This window comes from Lynx rufus, unplaced genomic scaffold (assembly GCF_022079265.1).
Source record: "Lynx rufus isolate CCGP_SWC_20201006 ecotype Redwood Valley unplaced genomic scaffold, mLynRuf1.p SCAF_11, whole genome shotgun sequence".
In the NCBI taxonomy this organism is placed as follows: domain Eukaryota; kingdom Metazoa; phylum Chordata; class Mammalia; order Carnivora; family Felidae; genus Lynx; species Lynx rufus.
Genome location: NW_025814825.1, coordinates 20,430,226 through 20,456,850, shown reverse-complemented (window position 1 = coordinate 20,456,850; position 26,625 = coordinate 20,430,226). Strand labels below are relative to the sequence as shown.

At 59.2% G+C, this 26,625-nt stretch overlaps 1 protein-coding gene across 7 annotated transcripts in view; it reads right to left on the bottom strand.

Annotated features, from left to right (window-relative positions):
- ZMIZ1 (zinc finger MIZ-type containing 1) overlaps nt 1-26,625 on the bottom strand; it is a 187,767-nt gene that overhangs the window by 139,691 nt on the left and 21,451 nt on the right. For 5 of the 7 annotated variants that reach the window (XM_047073034.1, XM_047073039.1, XM_047073043.1 and 2 more), the window contains exon 2: nt 7,917-7,996. The exons of 1 other annotated variant lie outside the window; for it this stretch is intronic. The gene's annotated coding sequence lies outside the window, so the exon portion shown is untranslated. The remainder of the gene's footprint in view (nt 1-7,916; nt 7,997-26,625) is intronic. One more of the 7 variants, XM_047073035.1, reaches the window with a different exon arrangement.

Below are 26,625 nucleotides of genomic sequence, written 5' to 3'. Positions count from 1 at the left end.
GGCACGGCCCAGAGACCAGACTGCAAGCCAAGAAGCCTGGGTTCCAGTACTGCTCCCCATTTCTCCCCGGGTGACCTAGCAACTCATTTTCCTCCTGGGGCCTCAGTTTCCCCGCCGATAAAGAGGGGGCTCTGCAAGGCCACCCCCTAGTTCTGACACTCCAGGCCTCTGTGTGTGTTAACTAGTAAAGCTCTGAGGCCCCTCGGAGGAGCCAGATAACCCCACTTCATCCTGCCTTCCTCGGCTGGCTCCGAGTTAGCGGTCTATCTCAGTGTGCAGAAGACATTTCCAATCTGAGTGGATTCGGCAGATGCCTGCTGATCTGAAAGCCTCCTGGAAGGCCCAGGGGAACCACCACTAAATGACACATCACGTCCAGGGAACAGCTTCTCTGTCCCTGGGGCTCTGGGGCTGGCCGGCGGCTGATGACCCGAATGTTCTGTGGCCAGAGGGAATGGGGCTGAAACCCAGAGGTCTGCCTCAGGGGTCCTGGCAGAGAGGACCCCAGGGAATGTCCTTCTTATTATCATGGGGTTAGAAGAATAGGAAGAGCCCTTACAGATCGCCAAAACCCCTGGTGAATTCAGGAGAAAACTCAGCCACAGAGAGCGACAGGTTTGCCCAAGTTCAATCAGGAAGGCCATGACACTGTCCAGGGCCCAACCTCTAGGCCAGCTCCCTTTTACAGGTATCCATGTGTCCCAGACTGGCATGATCATAGGTGTTCAGTGGGGCATTGGTTAAAAATTCAGAACCCTAGGCCCAACTCCAGACCTACAGAATCGGACTCCAAGAGAGACACCTGAGAATCTGCATTTGAACAAGTGCCCCTGGTGATCTGTGTGTGTTGGCACTTTGGGGAAGTACTGTGTCTCCATGTGGAATCGCCATCCTGAAAGTTTCCACTGGAGAGCTCCAGAGAGGACCCAGGAGGCCGGTATCCTGGGGAGGGAGGTATCTGGCTGCCAGACCCGATGCCAACCTCAAGCAGATGTTCCAGTGCTGAGGGGTGGGGGCAGCTCCCTGAGGGCATCCGTCTTCCATTACCAGAGAAGGCTGGTGCCACACAGGGCTGCTGGCACCCCTGGCAGGCAGGCAGGCCTCTCCCCACTTGTAGAATTTCCTCATCTACGACCTAACAGAGGGTATCAGAGATAGAAGCAACTTGTCCAGACTCACCCAGCTGACAGGTGGCAAGGCAAGGTCTTGAACCCAGAACCACCTGTTCCTGAAACCCATGCTTTAACCCCATGTCATAAAGCATCCCTTACCATACTGAAGTGTACATGCATGAGCAAACCCTTATGGGAGGTGGTGAGCTCCCCAGCGGCGGAGGTATGCAAGCCGCAGCTGAAGGAGCCCCTGGCAGGCATGGGATGACCTGGACCAGCCCTCCTGGAGCTGCGACGGGACAGGCGAAGCTGGCCAGGCAGGGGATGTGGGTGTTTTTGTTGTGTTTCTTCCACACACAGAGAAAAATGTTTTGGGTTATTTACAAGTGTTCGTTCATCAAAGTTGTCCTGGCTCAGTGCTTGGCCACCCTGGAGCTGCTGGGCGGAGGATGGTCGGGAGCCTTGGCTGAGAGGGCATCTGCCGGGAGCAGAGACGGTGGGGGTGCAAGGGGCTGGCTCCCCAGGCCAGGGTGACCCAGGGCGGTTGGGAGTCGGGTGGAGGTGGGGCTGAGAGACCTCACCAGGGGCCACCCAGTGAGACCCGTCACACACTAGGCTGTCCCATCGGCCAACCAGAGCGTGGGCCAGATGGGGGCAGCACGGGAGCATCCCACCCGGGTTATGAAGCAGAGATGCTCCCACAGGCTCTTAAAGAGGCCCCCAAAGAGCCTCGGGGAAGCAGCGGAGGGTCCCAAACAGCTGTGAGGCAAGATGTGCTGCTTCCCAAACCGGAACGGAAGAAGGGTGAGAAGCACTTAACAGGAAAGACAGATGTGAGGAAAAAGCTTTCACACGATCGCATTAACCGGAGTGGTGGGCATGGGACCGGTGCTCCCCAGTCAGCTCTCTGGGAGTTATGTGGTCCCTATAACCCCAGGGGCTCTGGAAGGTTCTCAGGGCAGTCTGCCCAGGAGCCTCAGTAGACGGACACCTGAGGGACCACACTGAGGTCACCGTCTCCTCCCCACGCCTGCACTGGCCACAGCCCAGGACCGAGACACCTGACAAATGGACCTGCTGGCCAGGGAACTGGGGGCTGAAAGGACAAGCATGCACCACGAGAAACACACAGACTCAGAATCTTCCTTAGCACAGCCCACCCGGCGCATTAAGAACTGGCACACCAGGGGCGCCTGGGTGGCTCAGTCGGTGAAGCGTCGACTTCGGCTCAGGTCATGATCTCGCGGTCCGTGAGTTCGAGCCCCGCATCGGGCTCTGTGCTGACAGCTCAGAGCCTGGAGCCTGTTTCGGATTCTGTGTCTCCCACTCTCTCTGACCCCACCCCGTTCATGCTCTGTCTCTCTCTGTCTCAAAAATAAATAAATGTTAAAAAAAAAAAATTTAAGAACTGGCACACCAGATAAAATCTTGCCGTCCCCAAAGAAAACTAAGGGCACACAGGTGAGTGCCTGCCTGTTCAGCATAGGCGTACTAGGAGCCATGCATGCCTGGTGGATGGGGGACAAGGTTCAGTCTGCCCCGAGCCGTCTTTGAGGGGTTTCCAGCCCCGCAGGGGAGACAGCAGGTGGCTGGCATGGAGGAGTGGAGACCAGGAAAAGCCATGGGTGCAGGGGGCCGAAGGACGGGCTAGATGTGTCTCGCGGGGCTAGCTCAGCACGAATAAGCTCTGCAGCCCTCGGCAGGTGGGAGGAGGTAGCCCTTGGGAGGGGGGTCCTCCTTGGGCTGTGGCCCCAGCCCTGCCTGTGGTGGGGGACCCGGGGCGGGGGGGGGAGGATGAGCCCAGCACCTGGACCTTCCAAGACTTCCTGCCACGATCCCTAGGCAGAGGCAAACAAGAGACCAGCTGTCAACGGAGCAGGCAGCAACGTGCAGCCGGTGGGGACTGCAGGTCCCAAAGGGGGAAACTGGCTCCAGAGGGCACAGGGCTCTGGAGGGGCTTTTCTGCTGCTGGTGTGCCCCTGGGAGGTCCCTCCAGGCCAGCGGGGACGGGGCCAGGATCTGCAGGGACAACTCCCTCCTCCCCCTCCCGCTTTCGGAGCTTTGCCTGCCCCAGGCATCTCCCCACCGTGTGGGAATCCTCCACGGACACGCACTTGGGCGCCTCTGCAGTTCAGACTGCATCCTGGATGGCACGGCAGGAGGACAGGGGCCATCCTCTCTTCCTGGGAGGAGCTGGGTGCTCGGACCCCCTGAACCCCAGTGCTCTAGGCTGTATGCTGTGCGTGCAGTGATAAGGCGCAGCACTGATCCCCATGTGGCTCACCCTGTGTTGGTCCCCTCGGTCTAGGGCTGTTTGGGGATTCGGTGGGGGAAGCACCAGGACCCCAGAACCCACGGTGAGGGAAACGGAACCCTCACAACATGTCCCCTCTCTTTGAAGGTGTGGTTGCCTAGGTACTAGCCACGGTCCTGTCCACCTCAATTTACCTTTATGACCAGTGCCCCATGCCCCGTGCCCCAGTTCCTTACTTTGAACTGCAGAAAGGTAGCAGAGCCTTGCCTACAGGGAAGGCACGCACTCACCCTGCCAACTCTTATCTGCAAGACTGCCTTTCCCAGCCTCAGTTTCCCCACCTGCGAATGAGGGAACCCCACGGGGCCACTGAACACCGGCGTCTGCGGGCGGTGTAGGCGTTAAATACACACCAGGTGTCAAAGACTCAGGAGGAAAAAAGAGTACAGAGGAGCCAATAGGTTATCCTTCCAATACACAATCAAGACAAAAGAGAAGATAAGGGGGCAGGCAGTCTAGAAACACAGGAGCATAAAGAGGGTTCGGAGTTGAGAGAGTTCAGGGAGGAAAGGAGCAGGGCCTCTGGGAAGCGGAGGGCGTGGGGCCCAGGGGGTGTGGAGGCCATGTCTGACCCTGTAGAGGAAGCACGGCTTGAGGAAGGCTCCAAAAGTTTCCAGCCACACAGCAACGCGGATGGAGGGCTTTCAAGGCAGAAGGAAGGGCAGGAGCAAAGGTGCCATGGCGGGGACGTGTCATAAAGGTGAGGAGGGGGCGGCACAGGGAAGCTGCAGCCCAGGGCACTGGCAGACAGCTAGCGTGTGACGCGGCCCTGCAAGGAGGCTGGGGCCGGCGGTGGTGGCTTCGAGTGCCAGGCTGAGTCTGCCGGTGCACGGCGGCTGGCGCTCCCAGGGAGTCTGACGGCCAGGGATGGGGGCCGAGGGAGCTTCCAGAAGGCGTCCAGGTGAATGGAGGTGTCCAGCCACCAGAACACAGCAGCCTACTTCACAGACCGCTGAGACCCTCAGGCCCATGGTTCTCTGGGAGGCCACCCTCTGGTTCCTTCTCCCCTCGGGAGAGGACAACTTATTTATTCATGAGCACACACTGGCTCCCGCCAGGCAGCCAGCTCTCGGACACCTCACTTCTAATTACAGCAGGAGTTTTATTAGCGCTGGAGGGCAATGCCAGGCTCCAACCGCCCCTGTGAGTGGACACACGCCCCCTCTCGCTTCCCTGCTTTAGCCTGCAGCCAGAGGCCCAGGTGCCCAGGACAGCACAGGGCAGCCAGGAGTTCGGGCTCCATCCCGAGTGGTCGGCACGGGGGGGGGGGGGGTCCCTGGAGAAGGGATGGCGTCTGCTCCAGCTCAAGGCCACACGGAGCGCACAGCCTCCGAAGCCGGGAGTGCGGGGCACTGCCTTGGATACCTCCAAAGAGCAGGGTGGGCGTGGGGGGAGCCGTGTGCCACCAGAGCTGCAAGAACAAGGCTCAGGGCGGCAGGTTGGGAGCCCGGGAGGTCTCAGTTCTGCTGAGTCCTGGCAATGACAGAGGCGATGACACAGAGCAGACGCAGAGCAGATGTCTGCGGGGACGCCTGGCTAGGAGTGTCTCTGAGGGTAAGGAGAGCGGAAGTGAGAAGGTCCTGGGGCTCAGAGAGAAATTCCAGAGGGGGCTCAAGGGGGAGCAGTGGACGCGGCACAGGGAGAAAGTGGGTGAGCTAAGGAGGCAGAGTGGGGGTGCCTTTGTGAGGAGACGGGGGGAGCCGGGCAGGAGAGAAGCACGGGCACACAGAGAACCAGAGACAGACAGGCACGCACGCACCTCCTTCCTTCTGGAGGGAACAGGCACCAAAGCGCAAAGCACAGGTGTCCTCCATGGCCAACCCCTCTTAGCGGCCTCTTCCAGCCCTCCCCAGGGGACCTCTGGGCAGGGGCTCCCCTCTCTGCTCGTCCAGCCTCCCGCGTCCACCCTGGAGCACCTCATGTTCTCTCCCAAACTCAGGGATGCTCTGCACGCCCTCCCACCCAGTCTGCTGCCTGACTGCCCTGTGCGGCCCCAGCTTGCATACTTTTGGCGACGAGGAGCTCACTACCCACTCAGAGGGCAACTGAAAAAAATCTCCAGATGGCTCAGACTCTTGGAAAGCTGAACTTGAGGATGCCAGGGAGACGGTGTGGCTGCCATGGAGGGGCCCGAGCTCTGCTGGGCCAGTCTGCTGGGCAAGGCTGTCCTTTAACATCAGCTTGCAGAGTGAAAGAGCTGGCCCCTCACTCCAGCTGTCGCTCCAAATTATAATAGGACCAGGCACCAGGATGTGGCAGTGAACAAACATCATCACAATATCCGTTTCTAGTCTGGCACCTGCCCTTCGCCCATTTTACAGGTGGCAAAGCTGAGTCCGGGGAGAGGCAGTGACTTGCTCAACGAGGCCCAGGGAGCTGACGGTGAAGGGCAGAGCCTCGCACAGGCTACTGCAGGCACTGACCATCTGTCAGCCCCAGGAAGAAAAGGAGGAGAGGCGTGTCCGCCACCCCACCCCCAGCCGTTTCTAGGACACTGAGGTATTGATTACCACCCTTGCCTTGGAGTGGTTTTCTTTTCTTTTCTTTTTCCATCAAGGCTTTCTAGTCTGCCTTTTTTTTTTTTTTTTTTTTTTTTTTTAAATAAACTCCAAGCCGCTCCTATGATTAATTACCAGCTGCCTAATGCTCCGCCACTAGCAATTTCTGGAAAGGGAATGAATTACCTTGAAACACATCCGAAAAGAGAACCCACCGTGAAGGAGAATTCAGAGGTTACCTCACAATTAGCAGTGGGTCCCCCTAGCCTTATCGGGTTGCCGGCAGGCCCTCTGGGGAGGGGCGGTCGCCAGCCTTCAGGGGCCACCCTCTGGTTCCTGAGGGCAGCGGGGCTTGGAGGGCCAGGCCAAAGCACAAGGCGGAGAGGGAGGCGGTTTCCTGAGCACCCACCTCAGGCCGGCCTGTGGCTCCGCCCCTGGTCTCTAAGGCATCATGGGCCGCTTCATTCCACAGTTCAAATCCCCATGCTGCTACTTACAGCTCTATGGATTTCTTAACCACTTTGAGCCTCTGGAGAAAGGACGAGGCACTAAACACACCTCCTCACGGGATTACTGCGGGGAGAAATATGTATTTAAGGAGCGTGGTGCCTGGTACACAGTAGACTCTTACTAAGCTCTAACATTTAAAAATATTTCAGGCTTCCGAGCGTCGCCGTAACGGCCTTCCCAGCAGGGCTGGTATAATTATTCCTGTTTTCTGATGAGAACCCTGGCCCCCACTCTCACGAAAGTGAAAGTCTTGCCCAAGGTCACGAGCCGATGGCAGGGAGCCGGGACCTCCTGCGGCCCTGCCCCTTGGTTCCAGAGCCTGACTGGAGCGTGCAGCATCCCAGGGCTTGCCTGGCCCCGTGTCTGGGCACCTACGAGCACGGGGGCCTCAGGAGGGGAGTTGAGGGCAGCAGGGACATGATCAGGCAAGGCCTCATGCCAGAGCAAAGATTCTGCCTCCCCCCGCTGGGCCCCAGAGCCTTGGGACAAAGGGCCCTGGCCCAAGTCAGCACTTTTGTGAAGGCCTCTCATCTCTGGGTTGGGAACCACAGAGTAAAGAGGGATTACACAGGTCACCCTCTGGCACGGGGCCAAGTGCGATCAACCCTAAAATGCCTCTCTGTGATGAGACACGCTGGTGTCCAGGCCAGAGGCAGGGCCGGGAGGCTCAGCCTCAGAACCTTCTGGTTCCTGCTGCTCTTGGGAGCTCCCTGGGAGCCCCCACCCCCTCGTTATGTTGGATGACCAGTCCGTGTCCATCCTGGCATTGCTGGGCGCTCAGGGAGGAGGGGATGCGGGAGCTGCGGTGTATGGAAAGAAGGAAGGGTCCCAGGATCCTTGACAGTGACTCTGACGTGTCCTCCTGAGCACCTCTGGTGCCAGGTGTGTCCACGCACCTGTGCGGGCAGGTGCTGGGAACCCATCCCATTTTTACAGACAGGTAAATCAAGGCACAGAGAAACCGCACAAGGCCACAGTGGACAGGTGGCAGAGCCAGGATTTGAACGCAGTCACTCTTGACTCCAGAGCCCAGAGATTCGTGCGTGCACCTCAGCGTGTTTGCGGGAGACAAGGAGGTGGCCAGACACACCGCCCATTTCAGCAAATAGGCTTTTCTGCTCACCCAGGCCTCTTCCTGCGTGGCCGCCATGTCGCTTGGCATACGGGGCCCACGCGTCCCGGGCTGAGTGGTACAGACACAGGTGCTGCGCCAAGGCTGGGGACCCCAAACCTGCCCCTCTCCCTGGGTGCTCTCCCCCAGCCCTTCCCCGGCAGGCACTCTGGAGAAAGGCCAGGTCCCAGAGGCCTCTGGGGCCGACGAGGTCTAAGCAGGGGGCGGGGCAGCACCCAGTCCCGCCCACCAGGGCCGAGGCCCAGTCAAAGGCTGGGTATGCCGGGGCTAACACCTAGTCGCTACTCAGGACGTGCCTGCCCCTTCTCCAAGCACCCGGGCCAAGCCTTCCCCACCCGCCGCACACCTACCTCAGTGACCCGCGAACCACCAGCGTCCCACGTCTGGTCAGCAGTGCTCAGCCCCCGCACCTCACTGCAGTTCCATCCTGCTGCAAGGGGAAGGGGTGGTCAGAGGGGCCCCTCGCGGCAGCCCTGGAACCGATCGGGCTGCCACTTCCCCCCCCCTCCCCCACCCCCACCTACTGGGCAAAACCAAGTCATCCCCATTTGACAGATGGAGACTCAGAGGGGCTGAGCGGAAGAGGGGCATAATCATGGAGTGCCCTGACACCAACAATCCCCTGACAACCCCATCTGCCCGTTACCAGCTATGTGGATATGCCCCTGGCCTCCCTGGGTTTTGGTTTCCTCACCTGTCAAATGGGATCACAAGCTCTCTCAGGCCTTCTAGGAGCATCTAAGGACATACGGGGACAGAAGCACTCAGTGTTGTTCATTCATTCGCTCAAGAAACACTGAACAAACATCCTGAGCTGTGAATGGGACGGGGGTTCCTGTCCCTGTGGGGGTTCCAACAGTTAAACGCTACATAATTAGAAGGGGCATCTGCCAGAAAGAATGAGTACAGGGGCTACGCAACATGGAGTCAAGGGCCAGGGGAGCCTCCCTGGGGAAGTAAAGTCAAAGGATGAGCCAGAAGAGAGGCAGGCCAAGATACATGGAACAGCATTCCAGGCAGAGGGACCAGCATATGCGAAGACTCAAAGACAGGGAAGAAAGCCTGCTTCAGTGAAGGACTTGAGAGTGGGCGGGTGGTAGGTGTGATGAGGGAAGGAGAGGTGGGGTGAGTGGGGGTCAAGGGGCATGGCCAATCACTGAGAGCCACGGGAGGGTCTGAACAGCTGAGGGACATAACCCTAGTTCCAGTTTGAAAAGATTCCCATGGCTGCTGGGGGAGAAGGGCTTGGGAGGGACCCTGGGAGGCAGGGAGACCGGCATGTAGGCTGTTCTGGGGGTCCAGACCAGAGAGAGTGGTGCTCATAGCAGAGGGAACAGCAGGCAGAGAGGCAGGGGTGCACTGGGTATGTGGAGATGTCAGAGGGAGGGAGAAGGCATGGACACCCTGGTCCCCTGTCCCCCACTGTTGATTATCCTCACAGTTGGCGGGGAGGTTCTGACCCGCCCACCTCCTCAGGGGCCACCCGTGCTTTTCACTCTGTTCCACCTCCCTACAGATCCTGGAGGACCAGACCCAAGGGCCTGGCAGGTGGACTTCTCTGGAGTCCCGGCCGTGGGGTGCCAGCCACAGAACCCCAAGTTTGGGTCCCAGCTTTGAAGGTGCCTCCCCGGGGGGCTCCAGGCAACTGCCACGCTCCGTAGGCCTGCACATCCTCCTCTAAGAAATGGGAAGCCGGACTGCGGGCTGAATGCCTCTCGGGACGAGCCCCATGGCTAACAGAGGGAGAGGGAGTGTGCAGGCCACATTAGTTGTGGGCTCTCACACATGCCAGGGGGCCGCTGGAGGCCTCAGACCTGGCCCACCCCACTGGGCAGTGGGAGAGAAGTGGGTGCCGTGGCTGGTTCAAGTCTGTGTTTCGCCCTCTTACCGAGTGTGGGGCTTAGCGCAAATTTGTTAATTAAACCCTTCCGTGCCTCAGTTTTCTCATCTGCGGGATGGGAACATAGGGAGTAGCACACATGAGGGCCGGAGGGGCAGGTATGTCAGCTGAGACATTAATGACCTTGCAGGGGCTGGTGCTGGGCTCTATGGAGCGTTAGGCCCCGAGGCCCCAAGCCCCCAAAGCCAGGGCTGACATCCCCACCCCAGCAGGGAAAGACAACGTCTCTGCGTCCTGACCCTTTGGCTCCGGCAGCCCCCAAACTTCTTGCCGTGGGAACACAAACAGCACTTGTATTCACAGGCTCTGACTCTCCCATTTTTCAGAGGAGGAAACTGAGGCCTGAAGACAGGCAGCGCCCACCCCCATCCCAGGGACACGCAGCAAGTCAGTGGCTGGGGCAGAACCAGAATCAGCCTCCTGCCTCCCCACCACCCACAGCTCAGGCCTTTCCCAGAGGCGAGCTGGCCCGCAGACCCGCTGACAAAGAGAAAATAATTATTTTGGCAGCTGAGATAGAAGCCAGAGCCGGAAAGTCCTCGCTCACACAGTGAGCAACGTCCAGGCCCCAAGGAACGACACCCGCCCATCCTGCCGCTTCGGGTACTCCAGCTCACGGTGCCTCCGCGCGGGCCCCGTGGCCCTCAGCCACCCAGGCTCTTTGTTGGGCCCGTGCAGAGGGGCAAACGGACCAGAGAGGGGAAGAGATATATCCAAGGTCACAGAGCGAGCGCGCAGAGATAGGCTGGGGGATATCAACTTCCCTGTGAGCCTCGGAGGGGCGGGCAGTGGGGAGACAGCCTGGCCAAGGCAGCCTCTGACTATGAAGGCCAGAAGGGCAGAAAGGGGCTTGCAGACTGCAGGTCAAACCACGCTTTCATTCTCATTGTGTGTCTGGAGCTCCCAGGGGCAGGGCAGGACAGGGCAGGGCGGGAGCCCATTTTGCAGAGCAGGAAACCGAGTTCTGAGGGAGGATAGCGTGGCCAGAGGTATCACAGCTGGAGAGTGGCAAGGCTAGGCCTGGGACACGGCAAAGGTCACTCTGGGGTGGGGAGTGTCCCAGGACCCAGATACCTCTTCCCATACACACCCACCTTCCCAACCTTTCTTCCTGCAGGGATGCCCCGGGAGGACCCGGGCCTGAGGGGAGGTACAGGACTAGCTGCTTGGGGCTGAGGCTGGCCCAGAGTAGACGCAGGACCAATCCGGGATTGCTGGAGGACCAAGGTGCCTGTGCCACAGGCCATCCAGGATGTGGGGCACCCTGGAGACTCTGTGCCGGTGGCTCCAGGCCTGTGGCTAAGTGACTGGTTGTTCTCTACAACTGCCGAAGGTTCGGAACCCACGTTCTGGGCTGGAGCCCTGGTCTTGTCCTCAGTGGTGACGTCGAGAACAAGGGTGGGCAGAGCTGGATTGCAATCCCTGGTTTGCCCTTTAATGCTGGGTGACCTTGAGCAGGTCACTTGGCCTCTCTGAGCCCTCATCTCCTTTCTAAACAGAAACTGGTGACCCCTCTAGCTGTTCACCCATCAGCGAGGCTTCGAGCTGACCTTGTAGAGCCCAGTATCGGCCAGAGCATTCACTTACCCACAGGCCACTGGGGGAGGGGGTCAGACAGCCCAGTGTGGTCTGTAGGCAGGTGGCCGTACCGATGGCATCCCTGAGCCGGAGTTCAGGGTTCCGGTCACGTGCTGCTAATCACGTGAACACATGTGCTCCTTGGGCCCTGGTGGCTGTGACAGCTTAACGCAAAATGGGCGTGTCAATACAGGTGCCACGTAGGAAGGAACAGGTCAGGGGATGGTGGCTGTTAAAAGTTTGAAGGAGGGGGAAATTACTCAAGGTCATAAGTGGCCAAGTTGGGACCAAAACGTGGTCACATGGGACGCACCCAAACTGGGTCTAACCTCCTGCTCCACTGGCTGAACCGACCTAAACCGGCTCCCGTGGCACTGACCTTCCTCACCTGGGCTGTTTTTATCCCCATTTCACAGATGGGACAAACAGTTGCTGGTCCTGCGGGCCAGGGGCCCTGTTTTTGGCCCTGCGCAGGGCGGGTGGCCTCAGACCCAGTTCCCAGGCTCACTGGGGAGACACGGGTTCCCCCACCTCAGAGATCCACCCGGGAAAACATCCCCTTACATGACCCTGGGAACAGGCCCCTCGTCCTACTCTGGCGGCCGGTACCGGCTCTGGGAGCAAGGCAAATATTTACCGCGATGGTTATCCAAACCAGGCTGGCGCCCCACCTCCCACATTCCTGGAATACATGTTCCCTGACCTCATCACGCGGGGGGCGGGGGGAAATGGGGCAGTTGGGGGAGAGGAATCCAGACCATGGGGGAGAGCCAGACGGAGAGGGTCCTGGGCCCAGGTAGAAGTTGAAGCCTGCTGGCCAGGAGGAAAGAAGGCAGCTTTGAATTGTGCTTCTGATGAAACATCCAGTAGGAGAGGCCCCAGGCTGATCTTGTAGGGCAGGGCACTGACCTACCCGCAGGCCCCTGGGGGAGGGGCTGGACTACCCCAGTAGGTGTGGGGGGGGCAGGGGGTTACATCCATGCGACCTCTGAGATGCCTCACCCCTGCTGCCAATCACCACCCCCAAACACACGCGCGAGCACACACACACGCATGCCTGTTGTGCCTTTGGAGTGAGAAACTCAGCTTGCCATAAACACGCAGAAAATTCTTCCATCTTCCAGGGCTTCCTCAGCGGCCCCGTAAGCCCTCACTGCCCCCATTCCATCCATCCTCAGTACAGTCCTGTCACCAGGGAGCCATAAAGCCCAAGAAGCACCCAGCAGAGACCAGAGCGGCGGAAGAGGTACTGTCTCACCCCAGTCATACTTTCAACAGCTCTGCCCATCGAAACCCCTTCCTTCGGTGCCCAACGACCACCTCCACCATGCTGCCCTCCCTGAGAGTCCCCCAAATGATCTTTCCCATTCCTGAACCTCCAGACGCTTTGATGCTGTTTCCTTCCTCCTCCTTGTACAATTAAAACCGGGTGCCTGATCATCTCTTTGGCTGTGAAACCCTTGTCCACCTACTCTAGGTACAGCAGGGTTGAGCCCAGAGGCTCAGGTGGCCCAGTGCCCAGGGTGGGACTGAAATGCTGAGTCTTTTCGCCAAAGAGAAGTAGCCGCAGCTGGCCTCAAGGAACAGATAAGAAAGCAGACCTAGTAAGTGGTTGTCTGGGGTGAGGGGGGGGGAGGCGGGGGTGCAGAACTCCTGGGCAGGGCTGTCCGAGAATCATGAACTAACCTTGGTTCAATAATCCTGTCTGTCTTCACTTCGTCTGAGAGTATTTGGAGCTGTTCTGACAACCTGCCCACACCCAGGCCCAGGGAAGCCCAGCCCATGCCCCTGGGCTTTACGCCTCCCTCTCTCCAGTGTGGAATCTTGGCAAGTGAGGGGGGGGGGGTTGGTGGTGCAGACCAGTGTCATGGGCTGACCTCCGGGACTCAGCAATGAAGCGTAGGCCTGGCCAGGCTGCTGCGGGGCCCTGATGGATGTCTCCAGGTGGGGACAGCCCCGATGACAGGAGATGCCCAGCGCAAAACCTGGGGCCGCGCCCTGGCACCGTGGGGGACCCAAAGAGTGGGAGTTGGAGAAGGGTAGGGGCTCCCAGAACTGCCCTCTCCACCCTCATAACATCTGAAATTGGTTTCCCCTTTGTGAAAATGGAGAAATGACTTCTGGGGGTTGTTCCTTCATTCCATCCATCCATCCATCCATTCATTCATTTCCTTCTTTCAACAACTACTGACAGAGGAGGAAGAGAAGGAGCAGGGTTGGAGTGGGGGGAGGGGAGGCAAGGTCAAAGGCCAACAAGTGCCAGCCTGTGTGCTTTCCCAAGGGTGTCTGCACACTATCTAACACGAGGTGGGCGAAAACACCGGAAGTTGGATAATTCTAGGACAGAAGTGCTGGTAGGTGTGCCCACCTCGGCCTGGCAGCAAAACAGGGGGTCTGGGGCATCGTCCTTTTGGGCAGAGTCTCTCACGCAGGAGGGCAAAGGCCCAGGCAAAGCCAAAAGGCACAGGCCCCTCCTAAGGCTGACTCAGGAGCAGGGCCAGTGGGTCTGTTCCCCAGAGATGGGCTTCCCGAAGACGACCTACTCCCAGTCCCTTTCCATATGAATGGAAAAAGCATGCCAAAGCTGAGCACGCTCCTGGGGTAAGCTCTGCACCTGATGGTCTTTCTATGCCCCCCCTCTCATCAGCCCCTTGGGGGTGGGCATAGCCTCTCCCTTGCCAGGGGCTAGGGTCTTGCCCGGAGGAGCACCCACTTGGGCTTGGCCAAACCAGGGCCCTTGGCACCCACCCATCCCACTGCTGATGATCTAAATTGAATTTGCTGCCAACGGGCCCCTCTTAGGGACTCAGTGTCCTGCCTCTGCCACCTGGTCCTGCACTGTCCGTCTGAGGACACTGGATGGAGCTCTGGAGCGATACCCCCGCTCTCTACCCCTGGCACGTCCCCAATCCCGATTCCTCTGCAGCATTAACAGGGCCTGACGGAGGCTCTCACAAGAGTCCTTGGAAGTCCTCAGTTTAAGCTTGCCACCTTACCCAGGAGGGGACATAAGTCCAAAGAGGAACAGGGATGGGCCCAAGACCAAGACGAGAACCCAGGTCAGTTCTGGTGTTGAAGGTGGACCAAGAAGGTAAGGTCACCTGTCCCCCAGGTCTCAGTCTCCTTATCTGGGCAAACACCTGCTGGAGGACTAACTGAGCTGACATTTCATCCGTGATCCATACAGGGCTGGGCAGCTCCACGGGCAGCCTGGACTCCAAGCCCTGTGCTCCCCCCATTGAGGAGGCAGGTGGAATGATCGAGAGGCTGAGGGGCACGGGGGCTTCCAGTGGCACAGGCACCCCGCCTAGCACTGAGTGTTCCCAGTGACCCCCCCCTCCTGGACCCAGGCTAGCCCCCAGCGGTCTCACTCCTCACACAGGCATCCCTCTGGGATTCTGGCCACACGGGGGCCAGGCCAGTTTGAGGAGGTGGCCGAGGCCCAGATTTACAAATGCCAGACAAAGGAAAGCACTGGTCTTGCGAGCAGGAGGTAGTGGGTCTGAGCTCGGGCACCAATGTCACCCAGGCCTAGATGAAATCCTGGCTCCGCTGTTTGCAGGCCACACGTCCTTAGCCAAGTCCCTGTACCTACCCCTGCCTCTGTTAACTCAATGTTGGGCGGGAGAAGGTTTAATTGGGGTGAATGGGTGGCTCACCTCCTTGGAGGAGCCAGGCCACAGGAGCTCTTGCTGTTTGTAGGAATGCCAGGCCCCCCCCCCCCCGTCAGGGGCAGTCCAGCGGTGGGCTGCAGGGTTGCTGCCGGGAAGGCTGGGGAGGGAGGGGGTTGTAGGGGGCGTTCATCATCGTGCTGCACTCTGCGGCCTATCCCAAGATGCTCACCGATGCAGCTGCCTTGGAGAAGCCTGCCTGTCTCCACCCGGCCCTGCTTACAGGGAGGTAGGTTCCAGTCGGCCCTTTGCCTTTTTACCCTCCTTGACCTGGGCCAGTGCCTTCCCATCCCATGATGTCTCCATCTTCCATCTGTAAAGCGAGAGGAACAGCCCCAGAGCCTCTCCCTGTCACAGCACACCCAGAGCGTGTCCCAGGGTCCCCGCCAGGAGGCACGAGGACCTCCGTAGCTGCTTCCCGGCGGAGGCGTCAGGATTAGCCTAGGATGACCTCCTTCGCCCTGCAGTCCGGGGTCTCCCTGCACTCCTTCAGAAAGAGGGGCCCCTTCGGCCCAGCAACGTCAAGGGATTTGGGGGGAGCCACCTCTCACGTGCCCATCAATCCCTGGGGCTGCCAGAACCTGACCTCTGGGACTGGACCCCTGAACAGACTAGAAAGAGAGGCTGAGGCCAGCCCCCTGACGGGTGTCTTCTTCCCGTGGCCCCCAGAAACTCTGGAATGTCTGCTGGACGAATGAATGAGCGGTGATGGGAGGCGCCATGTGAAAACAACTTTAGGTCAGAGAACACGGTACCTGCCGCGTCCGGACCAGGCCTGGCCCCAACGGATGCTGCGCGCTGGTTAGCCCGTTGGGTCTGAGAACCCCTGGCCAGCCGCCCCCCGCCCCCCACCCTCATCCTTCAATCTGGGAAAGTGTGGCTCAGGGGAGGGGACGTGCTAAAGATCACCCCGAGTGTCGGGGGCGCCTGGGACCTGGAGTCCAGGTGGCCTGACTTGTCTGCCTTGGCTCTGGGCTCTTGGAAACAGAGCACGGTCAGCCCCACAGAGCTGCCCACAGGCGCAGCTGTGACTGGGAGCGAGGAGGCAGACAGGCACAGGGAGGCCAGAACAGCACGCAGCCAGATGACACAGAGGCCCAACAATTCCTGACTCATGGCCACCCATCCCGTGACTCCACCCACCGCCAGTGTCCCCACCCTGGCTCACACCCCACGGCCCACTGCGGTCTTGAGTCCCCACCAGAAAGCCACAGAGGGAGGAAGGAGCAGTGGGGCCCCACCCAGGCCTGGGTGGGAAGCCCAGACCAGTCCAAGGAGGGGGGACACGGATTGCAGGACATGCAGAGGAGACATTAGCGCTGAGCCTTGCCCCTCCCTGTGGTGCCCTGCACACTTCCAGCCCGGGACGGTAGTGCCTTGTGGACCACGGACCCAGTCGAAAGGAGGAAAACTGGCCCTGCTGAGCCACCCACTTGGGCCAAGCTTCTTAGCCACATGACTCCTTTTGAACCAGAGCCCTACACCTGGGTGAACACAGCAGGCTCCCTGCTGCCAGTTCCTCTCCCCGACAATGCGCTTCGCCTCTGTCCAAGAGCCTCCCATGGCTCCCCACCGTCTACGAGGCTCACTTCTAACTCTTCAGCTCTATGTTCAAGGCCGCAGCCTGACTCCGAGCTGTAACCTTTCCCTAAACATGTCTGGGTCTCCCACCTCTGCACCCTGCCCATGTCAACCCTACTGCCAGGCACGTCCCTCGTGCCAGTGGCCTGATGCACCGGGGAAGAGATGAACACCCACCGAGGGGCTGCAGAGTTTAGACACGGTGCTCGGACACGGCCCATTTGGCAGGTGGAGACGCTGAGGCTCAGAGAGGCAATGTGCCCAAGGCCACTGTCAGCACCCTGCAGGGAGGGGCTGGGCTGCATGGACCTGCAGTCCTCCTGGTTACTCACAGGCTCTCAGCTGGTCCACAAGCTCTGGGTGTGGCCCCGACTCTGCTAGCCCATCCGATGTGATGGCAACTCGGGTCTGCTCGTGTGGCATCCCGCCCCTCCCTTTACGCCCCTTTGGGAGCGGCTGTTACCCCAGGTTGTACCCCCTGCTGATACCGAGCTGGGAGTAGGCTGGGGGCGCCTGGCTCGGGGAAGGGGCCACGGGTCAGAGAAGCAGGGCGGCTCAGTGGCCGAGGACACAGACTCTGGGGCCAGCTGCCTGGCTCAAAGGCCAGCATAACCACCTCGGCAGGCTGATTCGCTTCTCTGTGCCTCAGTTTTCTCCCCTGGAAATGGGGATGAGAGGAGCCGTGTCTTCACAGAGAGGGTGAAATGCGTTCTCGTACACAGGGTATTCCCGCAGCACCTCCACAGAGGACCGCGGAAGCATTCAGAACTGGTGCTATCACGATCTCATTCCTCCTTGTGCCTTAGGCTCCACATCACAAGTGAAAGAGAACCGAAGGTCTCAGAGCACCTACCAGGAGGGAGGGGGAGGACAGGAGACTGGGCACCACCCCCTCCCCGGATCCTGGCCCCTAGCCTGCTAACCAAACCAGACCCGCCGGCCTGAGGACAGCAGAGTACTGCAGAGACCCCAGCATGCGCCCTCACGCGGCTCCTGGGAGGAGAGAGAAAGGCAGGTTCCTTCCGGGGTGCAGAGGCCCGGCCTTGCCCCTGTGTTGAGGTCCCAGACGTGGAACGACCCAGAGAGGGGCCACACCAGCATCATCACCCTCACCCACCGTGGGGACACCAGCTGCCGCCCATGTCTCTCTCCCTGCTTGGGGCTCATCATAGACAAAGTGCCCTGGCTGGACTGGAGACGGCTGTTTGGGATGCACGAAGGAGGCTCTGGGACACGTGATTCCAAACCTGGCTCTCTTTATAGGGTAGAAATTCACCTACCCCCAAATCCTTTAGCTCACGAGATGCTCTTAGCTGGGCAGAATTCCTTCCTCTCCCTTTTCTTTCCAGGGACGAGGCCCGAGTGGTCAAGTGACTTGCCCAAGGGCACGGGCAAGCTGGTGGTGGATCCTAGACCCCAAACCCTGGTCTCTGGGCTCCCGGGCCTGGCCCTACTATGAGGTTTCTCTTCCCAGTCCCCTAAAGGTGACTGACTGTCTGGGAGAAGATAAGTCATCGGCATGTGTGGGGTGAGGCATGGGCGTGGGTCCAAAGCGTCCATCAGCGGGAGGCTCTAGGAGGGGGTCAGGGCAGGTCAGAGGCAGGACAGGCTGAGCGCCCGAAGTCCGGCTTCCTTTCTCAAGAGGGTATGATTCCTGGCGCGGCCCCCACGGGAAACAGTAGAAGCGCCACCCGAGGGAAACATGGGGTGGGACAAAGGGGGTGCCGGGCAGGGTTTCCTGTCGGGTGGGTGACCTGTGTGGCCGCGGCCCTGGGGCCAGGCCAGGGTTGGGCTCTGCTTCATCCCTGGCTCAGGCCCAGACCACCCTGAGTCCCATCCTCCAGGCCTTCCCTGGCTTCCTGTCCCACTGGCCCCACCCAGGCCCGGAGAGAGGCGGGGCCCTGTGGAGGCCTCCTCAGAAGGCTTGAGTTTTCTGGGGCGAGAGTGGGCAGGCTGCCTGGCCTGTTTGGTGGCCTTTGACCTCTGACCTCTAGACCTCCAGCTACTTGTTTCCCAGCAAAAGGACTTAACAAAAGGCAGCGGGTTTTCTTCCCAGCAGCTCACAGCTCCAGGCACAGCTGAGCGGGGGCTGTGGGGTTCAGCCCCACCTGGGGGACTGGAGTGACTGTCTTCCCCCACTCTGGGCAGAGGGACAGTGTCACTTCTGAGGAGCCATGAGGAAGGGATGAGGACAAGGGAGAAAGCTGAAGAAGGATGGATTTGAGGCCTCAAGGCAGAGCTTCCTAGAGGGCAAAGATGAGGGACAGGATAGCACCAGCTGCAGAATGTGTGACCCCCTCGCTAGGCAGAGCAGCCCCCACACATGTGGGGGAACAGCATGTGGTCAAACCACAGCACAGCCCCTGGAGTAAGACCCCTTCATCCCACTCCTCACTCTGCATGCCTGAGTCCTTATAAGTATCAGCAGTCTTGGTGGGATGGAAGCTTGGCCCAGGGGCTGTGGGGTCACCCATGGCCTCTGGGAGAACCCGACCCAGTCCCTGTGTCTCAGGAGCTGGAAACTCACCTGTCTACAGGTGGGGGTCGTGGTGGGAATATGCAGGCTGGTGGCCTGGCCCAGTGAGGGGGAAGAGGTTTGAACAAAGGCCTTTAGCCCCCAACCCTGCTCCTCCTGGGGTCCTAGGGCACAGGCTTTGGGAGCCCCAGCATCCCAGGTCTCTCTCGAGGCTGCTGGGCAAACAGGTGCCTCAGAAAGCAAACAGGCCAGAATGTCCAGAAGACTCTTCTGGCCAGCCGCAGACCCACAGCCTCTCATGGCTCAGCATGGACGGGAGGTGGTCTGGGCCTGACTGGGGCTGGGTCTTGCCTGAGATCGCCCCGGGGACAGGAGCAGAGCTGGGAGCCGGGTCTCTTGCGTGCACCACGGGCAGCCTAAGAACCTCCCTGGGGGCCATGCTGGGATGGGTCTGATTCCTGGGGCAGGGGCTAACTTTGGCCATGCCCTGGCTGCCCAGTGTAGCCACGTTCCAATCAAACAGACCCTGAGGGGGCCCAGCTTGATGCTCTGCCTGGAGTGAGTGAAGCTCAGAAAGTACTCTGTCAAGGACGCCGGAAGTCTAAGGCCCATGGGCCTAAGGTGAGCAGGGTAGAAGACAGAAGCCAGCCTCCAGCCTGGGGGTAGTAAGGCCACACGTTCCCAGGGAGAGTTACTAAGACAGCCATGGGCAATTTTAGGTTTCCTGACTTTGGAGGCGTGCAAGCTGAGGCCGGGGACACACAGCCCTAGGTGGCATTCTGGAACTCTTGCCCTAGTAACCTTATAGCCACCCTTGCCCAGGATCCACGTTCAGTTGTGGGTGGCAGGAGGGTTGGCCTGTGTCACCAGCTCAGCCACTGGCCACCCCACTTCTCTCCCTTTTTTGAATAGGAGTGCACCAGCTATAACAGAGGGGCCTGGAGCTCATGGGCCCGTGAGCCCCTTCTGGGTTGAACACCCCCAAATCCGATCACAACAGAAGCAAGGTCTGACAATGCTCTCTGTGCCCCTCATCCTGGGCACCTGGGGGGCTCCGTCAGCCCATCTGGGGAAAGTATGCCTAAGCTTGCCCAGAACCCAGGTAACCTGTGGGGTCAGCTGCACCCTGAGGGGGACCCAGTGGCTGCCTCCTTCCTGGTCATCAGCTTAGCCTGGACCCTTGGTCTGCCCTGGGCCGTTGCTTGATGCCTGCGCGGTAGTGACCATCCACGGGGCCAGGGATGCGTCTTTTACGGAACACAGGCCTGGCACAGACTTGGCCGCCAGGAAGTGTTTGTCGAAAGAAGGAGAACGAGAAGAAGCAGGGAGGAAGGAGGCAAACAGATACATGAACCCAGGTGGGCTCTCAGATGCATGGCTCCCACAGAACACCACAGCCCCCCTCCTCCTCTAGGTCCCAGGGGACTGTGTCCTCTAAAGCTAAGGCATGCCGTGCTGGCTGGGCAAATCTGGAGGAAGGCCGAGGGAGGCCATGCTCAGGGGGATCCTGGGGCTGCTGTTTCTCCTGGGGCTCTCTGGCCAGGTGGCCTCCGAGAAGGCTGCAAGGTACCCGGGGTTCAGGGCCTCTGTACTCTGCCTACATCTGCCCTGGCTCCCCCTTCTCTGGAGGCAGGGGACTCTCACCCCAGCTGCTCAGTCTGTGAGGCCCTAGGTACTGTCTCTGAACCTTGCCTGCTGTGCCCTGCCTGGTGCTGGGGCCCCACCTTCTTGGAATGGCAGCGGCACGGGACACGGCTGCTTCGTGACAGGTACATCAGGTCTTTGCAATAAAAGGCGATCCTGCCCATCCAACGGGAGGAAAATATCTCACAGGTGTGGGGGTTCCACAGAAGTTCCAGAAGATCTGTGTTCTGACAAGCTGACTCCTGGCCTGGCCCAGCTCAGGTCCTGGCACATAGTAGGTGCTTAATACCTGTCTGTTGAACTCATCGGTGGCCTGCTGGGTGCATGTGGGAAGGCCTGAGTCAGGCCTGCTGGGGGGCCAGCACTCAGCAACTCGCTCCAGGGGATATGACAGATGGTGGGTATATACGCACAAGCCCCTCTGCGTAGCCTGGGGCTCGGCCCTTTTGAGCTCTTTCTGGTCAGAGGACGTTTCAGGGCTGGGAGGGTTTCCTGTAGTCAGCAAGCCTAATGCTTTTTCTTGACAGATGGAGGTAGGAGAGGCCCAAGGAGGGCAGGAGATCAGAAGCAGGCCATTCCCCCCCACACCAAACCCAGAGGCTGCCCTCTGTCCCCGGTGATCCTTATGTCCCCCAGCCACGCCAGTGTGGCCCCCTCCCCTGGCTCCGTATCTCAGCCCCCTGGCTATAGCCAGCCTGAACTGCTTACTTAGACAAACAGGGGAAGCGGCCACGTGACTGGCTAAGGTTTCCTGAACCAGCGATGGACACACACACACACACACACACACACACACACACACACACACAACCACTCGCAGTGGGTCAGGTGGTCATGTGGCCCAGCAGGGCAGGGACTGGGTCAGCTCAGGTTCCCATGTCTCTGAAGGACAAGTGACTGGGCCTGCCTTTCTTCACCCAGAAGAATGCGTTCTCCAAACACTTGCTTTCTGCTTCCTGGACACGCCAGGGACATGCTGGATGGGAAGAGAGCGGAGTTGGGGGAGGAGGGGGAGGAGCCTGCGTCCAGCCTGCCGGCCTCCGTGTGGTGTTTTCCTTCCGCCCTCCCCACCCAGAGGGCAGCTGCCTGCTGGGAAACTGTGGCCGCCCCGCCAGGGAGAATCCCAAAGCCCAGCATTTGGATGTGGGGCAGGAGGGGAGCCGAGGCTCAGGGAGGAGTCTCCCCGGGAGTCAGCGACAGACCTATCAAGGCCTTGTACTCTCCCATCAGGGGTTCTGAAGCAGGACCGCATGGCCCAGCCTTGGGGACATCCAGGGAAGAGAAGGGGTGCGAGAAGGGGGTGTCTACTCCAAGGTAGCAGGAACAGCTCTGCCTCTGGTCTGTTCGGGAAAAGCCTGTAGGCCAGGGTCTTGAGGGCTCTTCTGGTTCCGGGGGGTTCTGTGCCTCGGATGCTTCCCGGGAATGGCAGCCCTGTCCCCACAGCCCCGAGATTGGCCCACCCAGGGAGCGGGGGTCACATCTCTTGACAGGCAGAGCTGAGACAGGCTCCAGGATGCCACCAGCCCCCGGCCCCGGCCTCAGACCTGACCCCCAGCACTCCATCCGCACAGAAACCCGCCACAGAGGCTACAAAGAGACAAGGGGTGTGGCTGGGAATTCTCAAATAGAAGCCACTTCTGGCCAGGCCACCTGGCTAAGTCCTGCCTTCCTTCCTCCTAAGTCCTTCACCGAATTCTCACAGTGACCCCACTAGGTAGGTAATGCTGTCACCCCATGTGACAGATGAGGGCTCAGCAACCTGAAGGTCACATGGTTAGTAAGGCGTGGGCCCAGAGAGCCCGCCTGTAGCGTCTGTGTTCTTATCACAACCCAGGGTTCCCGGGGCCGGGCCCCCAGCGCTGGGCTGGCCCGTCCTCTACAAAGCCCTTGACAAGGTTTCTGAGGGCCAGGCCTGGGTTCCCCAGGGATGCACACCCATCCAACCCTACCTGTCACCCCTGTCTGTCCCAGGCAGCTTCTGAGGGTGCAGGGACGAGCGGGAAGACCGGGTGTGAAGGGGAGAGCGTGGGCAAAAACGAGGCCAGAGAGAGCTGGCGGGGGTGGGGGAGGGTGGAGAGAGGCAGGAGAGACACAGAAATAGAGGAAGAGCAAAAGAGGAATGGTTGGAGAAACAGGGTCGGGGGCCAGGAGAACCGACAGTGGGAAAGGGGGCAGGCAGAGAGGAGGAGGGGAGAGGGAAGACACAGCCAGAAAGAGCGAGGGGTAGAAGGGAAGGGAGGAGGGAGGGGAAGGAGAGGATGGGGGGTAACAGCCTAGGTGCGAGGGGCAGGGCCGAAGATAGCAGGGAGGAGAAGCAGAAAGCCGGAAAGGGAGCCCGGGGTCAGGGAGGGAGAGGGCCCTGGAAAACGGAGAGACAGAGAAAGCGCCCCCGCCCACCGAACATTAAATACCTAACAGGAGATGACAAATCAAATGGGAATTACTGCGGTAAAAACATAATTAGAAACTTGATTGAAGTTAAACAGAATTTACATAACACTGCAAATTAACTTTACACGGAAACTATTCACTGGGAAGGCAATGAAAAGGCATTTCATTAGTAATCTATATTTAAACAATAGGCACAATAGAGCCTTCTGATGAGGAACTTGGTGCCTTCAACTAGAGAGAGTGCCAGAGGCTGCGGGAGGACAGAAGGCTGTGGGCGCTCCAAGGGAAAGTGGGCCCAGTCCAGGGCCGCATCCCTACACCTGCTAGTGGGGGCCGGGGCTGAGTGGACGCAGGGGGTCAGAGAAGATTCTGCTATGGGTTCTGCCCTTGGCTTGCTGTGTGGTCTCGGACAAGTAACTTACCTTCTCTGGGCTTCCGTTTCCTCATCTGAAAAAAAATGAGGAATTTGGAGAGGAGGCTTACAGGAAGGTGCCTTGCAAGTCTGGGTATTCTAGGAGAGCCCGGGGGGGATGATGGAGGGCAGAGGTTAAGAGTCTGGGCTTGGGATTCAGATGGACTCGGTTCAGAGCTCTGCCCTGCAACTTATTAGCCGTGGCATCACGAAAGCGTCTTCCTCTCTGGTCCTGGTTTACCCATCTGTTCAATGGAGATAAGTCCACTCCCACCCGGACATCACCCAGGCAGTGGAAGGATTTAGGGAGAGACTGGGTGGGGACAGGCTTAAAGAAAAATGAGTCTAAAGGCGCAGGATTACTCGTCCCATCCGCCCAGCACACTAATTCGATTACCTGCAGCCTCCTGCCACAGAGCCGTGTATCATCAGAGCGGCTTCCCATAGGTCCCCCTGTCCCCGGTGCAGAGTCAGAGGGGCATCTCCCCAAGGAACTCGGGAGGGGGCCCCCAAGTCCCTGCCTGGTCTCATCCTATTCTGAGCAGGGAGAAGTCTCCTGGGCCTCGGCCACCTCCCAGTCATACGAGGCCGTATGCCCAGGCAGGTGGGCTGGACCGTGCCCCTGGAACCACCCCCGGCCCCCGGCCGGCCACATGCTCACTCTCCCTCCCATCACACTTCTAGGGCCCCACTGAGCAACTGTCCTGCCTCCAGGCAGCGGCTCCTCTCTGCAGCCTTCCCTGACAGCACGTGGGCATTCCCTCCGCTGTGAGCTGAGAGCTGAGCATAAGGTGCCACAGACTCACAAAGGTGGATGCCTCCCCCCGCCACCCAAACTCACGCACAATCGCCCACCAAAGGCAGAGAGCTCCTCTGCCCTAACTGGTGAGCGTGAGCGAGCAGCTCTGACACACACACTCATAGTCCAGGAAGTTTCTACGGTTTCTTTTAAGATAGAGATTCAATAGGAAGCTGCTGGGTGCCCTTCCCCTGCAGGCAGCTCAGAGCAGCCGCCTTGAGCCCTGTGTTTTCAGACAAGTGCTCCAGGCAAGGGGGAGGTCTCCTGAGCCCAAGAGCCTCACAGAGGAGGTGGGAGGTCAGGACAGGTAGAGAAGCTTCTTAAAAGAAAAGTGCAGAGTGTGCAGACATCAGGGCAAGGGACTCAGCTGAGACCAGAGAGTGCCGGCCCAGGTGACAGGGAGGATCCCCGGAGGGACGTGGGCTCACCCCCAGCCTGGGCGCTCACGGGCCCCTGGTTTCTCCTCCCTCCCTTCCACCCCTCTCCAAATAGGGCTCGTTGAGTGAGGCATCTGAGCTGTTCCCTGGGCCTGGGGTGTCCTTCCCCTGCGTTGCCAGCAAAATTCCCCTCTTCCATCAAGAGCCTGCTCTCTCGGTTCTCCCACATACCTGGCTGCACCTTCTCTGTCTCCCTTACTGCCTCCATCGTCTCTTCCCTCCCTCCAAGGGCTGGATGCCCATGACTCAGACTCAGGCCTCCGATCTGCTCTCTTTCCACTCAGTCCCGAGGTGACCTCATCAGCCTCATGGCTCGCGACCTCTTTTGTGCACATCGGCTCCCACATTTCTAGCTCCAGTCAGGACCTCTCTGCCTCCCAGACTCACATATCCAACTGCCTACTCAAGCTTTCCACTTGGGTGTCTCAAAGGCATCTCCAAGTTCACTCCTCGGCTTCCTTCAGCCCTCCCCCACCATCATTCCTGGCTGAGAAAATGACCTCTCTGTTCTACCAGTGGCTCCTGTCCTGAACCCAAGAGCCTTCCTTGACTGTCCCTGTCTTCTCTCATCCAGCACCTCTAGTCCACAGGCAAGCCTGTCCGCAAGGTCTCTGGAGTACATTCGGACTCCCATGGCCCCCCATCCCTTCCCCTGCTACCCCTAGACCAAGCTGTCACCCTCTCTATGTGGGTCCCAGCCACGTCCCTGCTCCACTCTCGTCTGCCTGCATGAGTGGGTCCCCCAGGCTCTCTCTGATTTCCCAGCCCCCCATCCACTGCAGCCACATGGCTTCCCTCCTAGTGCCTTGAACATGCCAAGCACCCGTTTCCCTCCCTCCTTCCATTTATGTCTCTGTCCATGACCATCCTTTGTCCAAAGGTGTCCACTTTACCCCACCCGGCAGACTGTTCCTCTACTCTGCTAACTTTCCTTCTTAGAACTCAGCATCACCTGACGTATCATAAATCACGTTTTAGGTATTTACTGTCCCTGCCTCTTCATGAGAATGTAAGCATCATGAGGAAAGGAATTTTTGTTCATTTTATTCTCTGCTGTGTCCCCAGAACATCAAGCAGTTCCCTGCACGGAGACTTTCTCAAGGAACATTTGGGGCGTGAATCAATGAGCAATGTCACTTCCTCCAGGAAGCCTTCCCTGAATGCCTGCCTGCAGAACCAGCCCATGGCTTCTCCTCTTCCCTTCCCCATGCAATCAAGGATACTACACAAGCCCTGAGCGCTGAACTTATGGAACTGGGCCCGGCTCTGGGATCACGTGTCTGCCCCCACTGCCGACTGCACCGTCTCAGGGCAGGGCTGGAGCTGATACACCTTCAAAACCCAGCCCTCAGTTCAGGCCTGGCTTGGTATAAGAGTCAGTGAGTGTTTGATGTGCGAGCTAATGACTAAATGGATGGCCGGAAGGATAGGTGGACGAGCTGAGGAGTAGACGGACGGATGGATGAGTGAATGGTAAGGATGGGTGGTGAGAGCATGGACGGATGGAGGGGTGGGTCCCACCAGGTCACACAATAGAACTGCTGGTTGCTTGGGCTCAACAGCCAGACTTCTACAGGGTGAACGGACCAGGCCAGAGCAGGGTAGCAGAAGTCAAAGTGCAGAAACTGATCATGGCAGACAGAGTAAAGCTGAGCCACTTTGCTGGTGACCAGACCTTGCTGTGTGACCCCCGGAAGGACCATTCACCTCCCTGTGCCTTGGTCTTTGCAGTCTAAAAATACCGATAACCATTCCTGCCCAGAGCTGCCAGGGAAATCACTCCGAAGTTTCAAATACTGCCACAAAGGAGTCCACAGCCACATTTCCAATGACTCACACGTCTGGCTGGTTCTGCCTTAGAAAACCCTCTCTTCTCGAGCCCCGTCTGGCCCTGCTGACCTGTGGCCTTACTGCTCAATCCACCAGGCCTAGGACTCCTGGCCATGCCCATGGAGTTCAAAGTGAACCAGGTTGCTAAGACAGATTAAGCCCAAATAACCATCCGGACCAACTGATTCATTCACAGAGTCCTCAAGACTTGGAATAAATAGTGACCCATTTCAGAGATGGACACACTGAAGCCCGGAAGCATTTTGTGCCGGACACACACAAGGAGTTACAGAGAAGCCTGGGTCAGGGGCTGGGAGGAAAGGCTGACAACCCTCAGCTC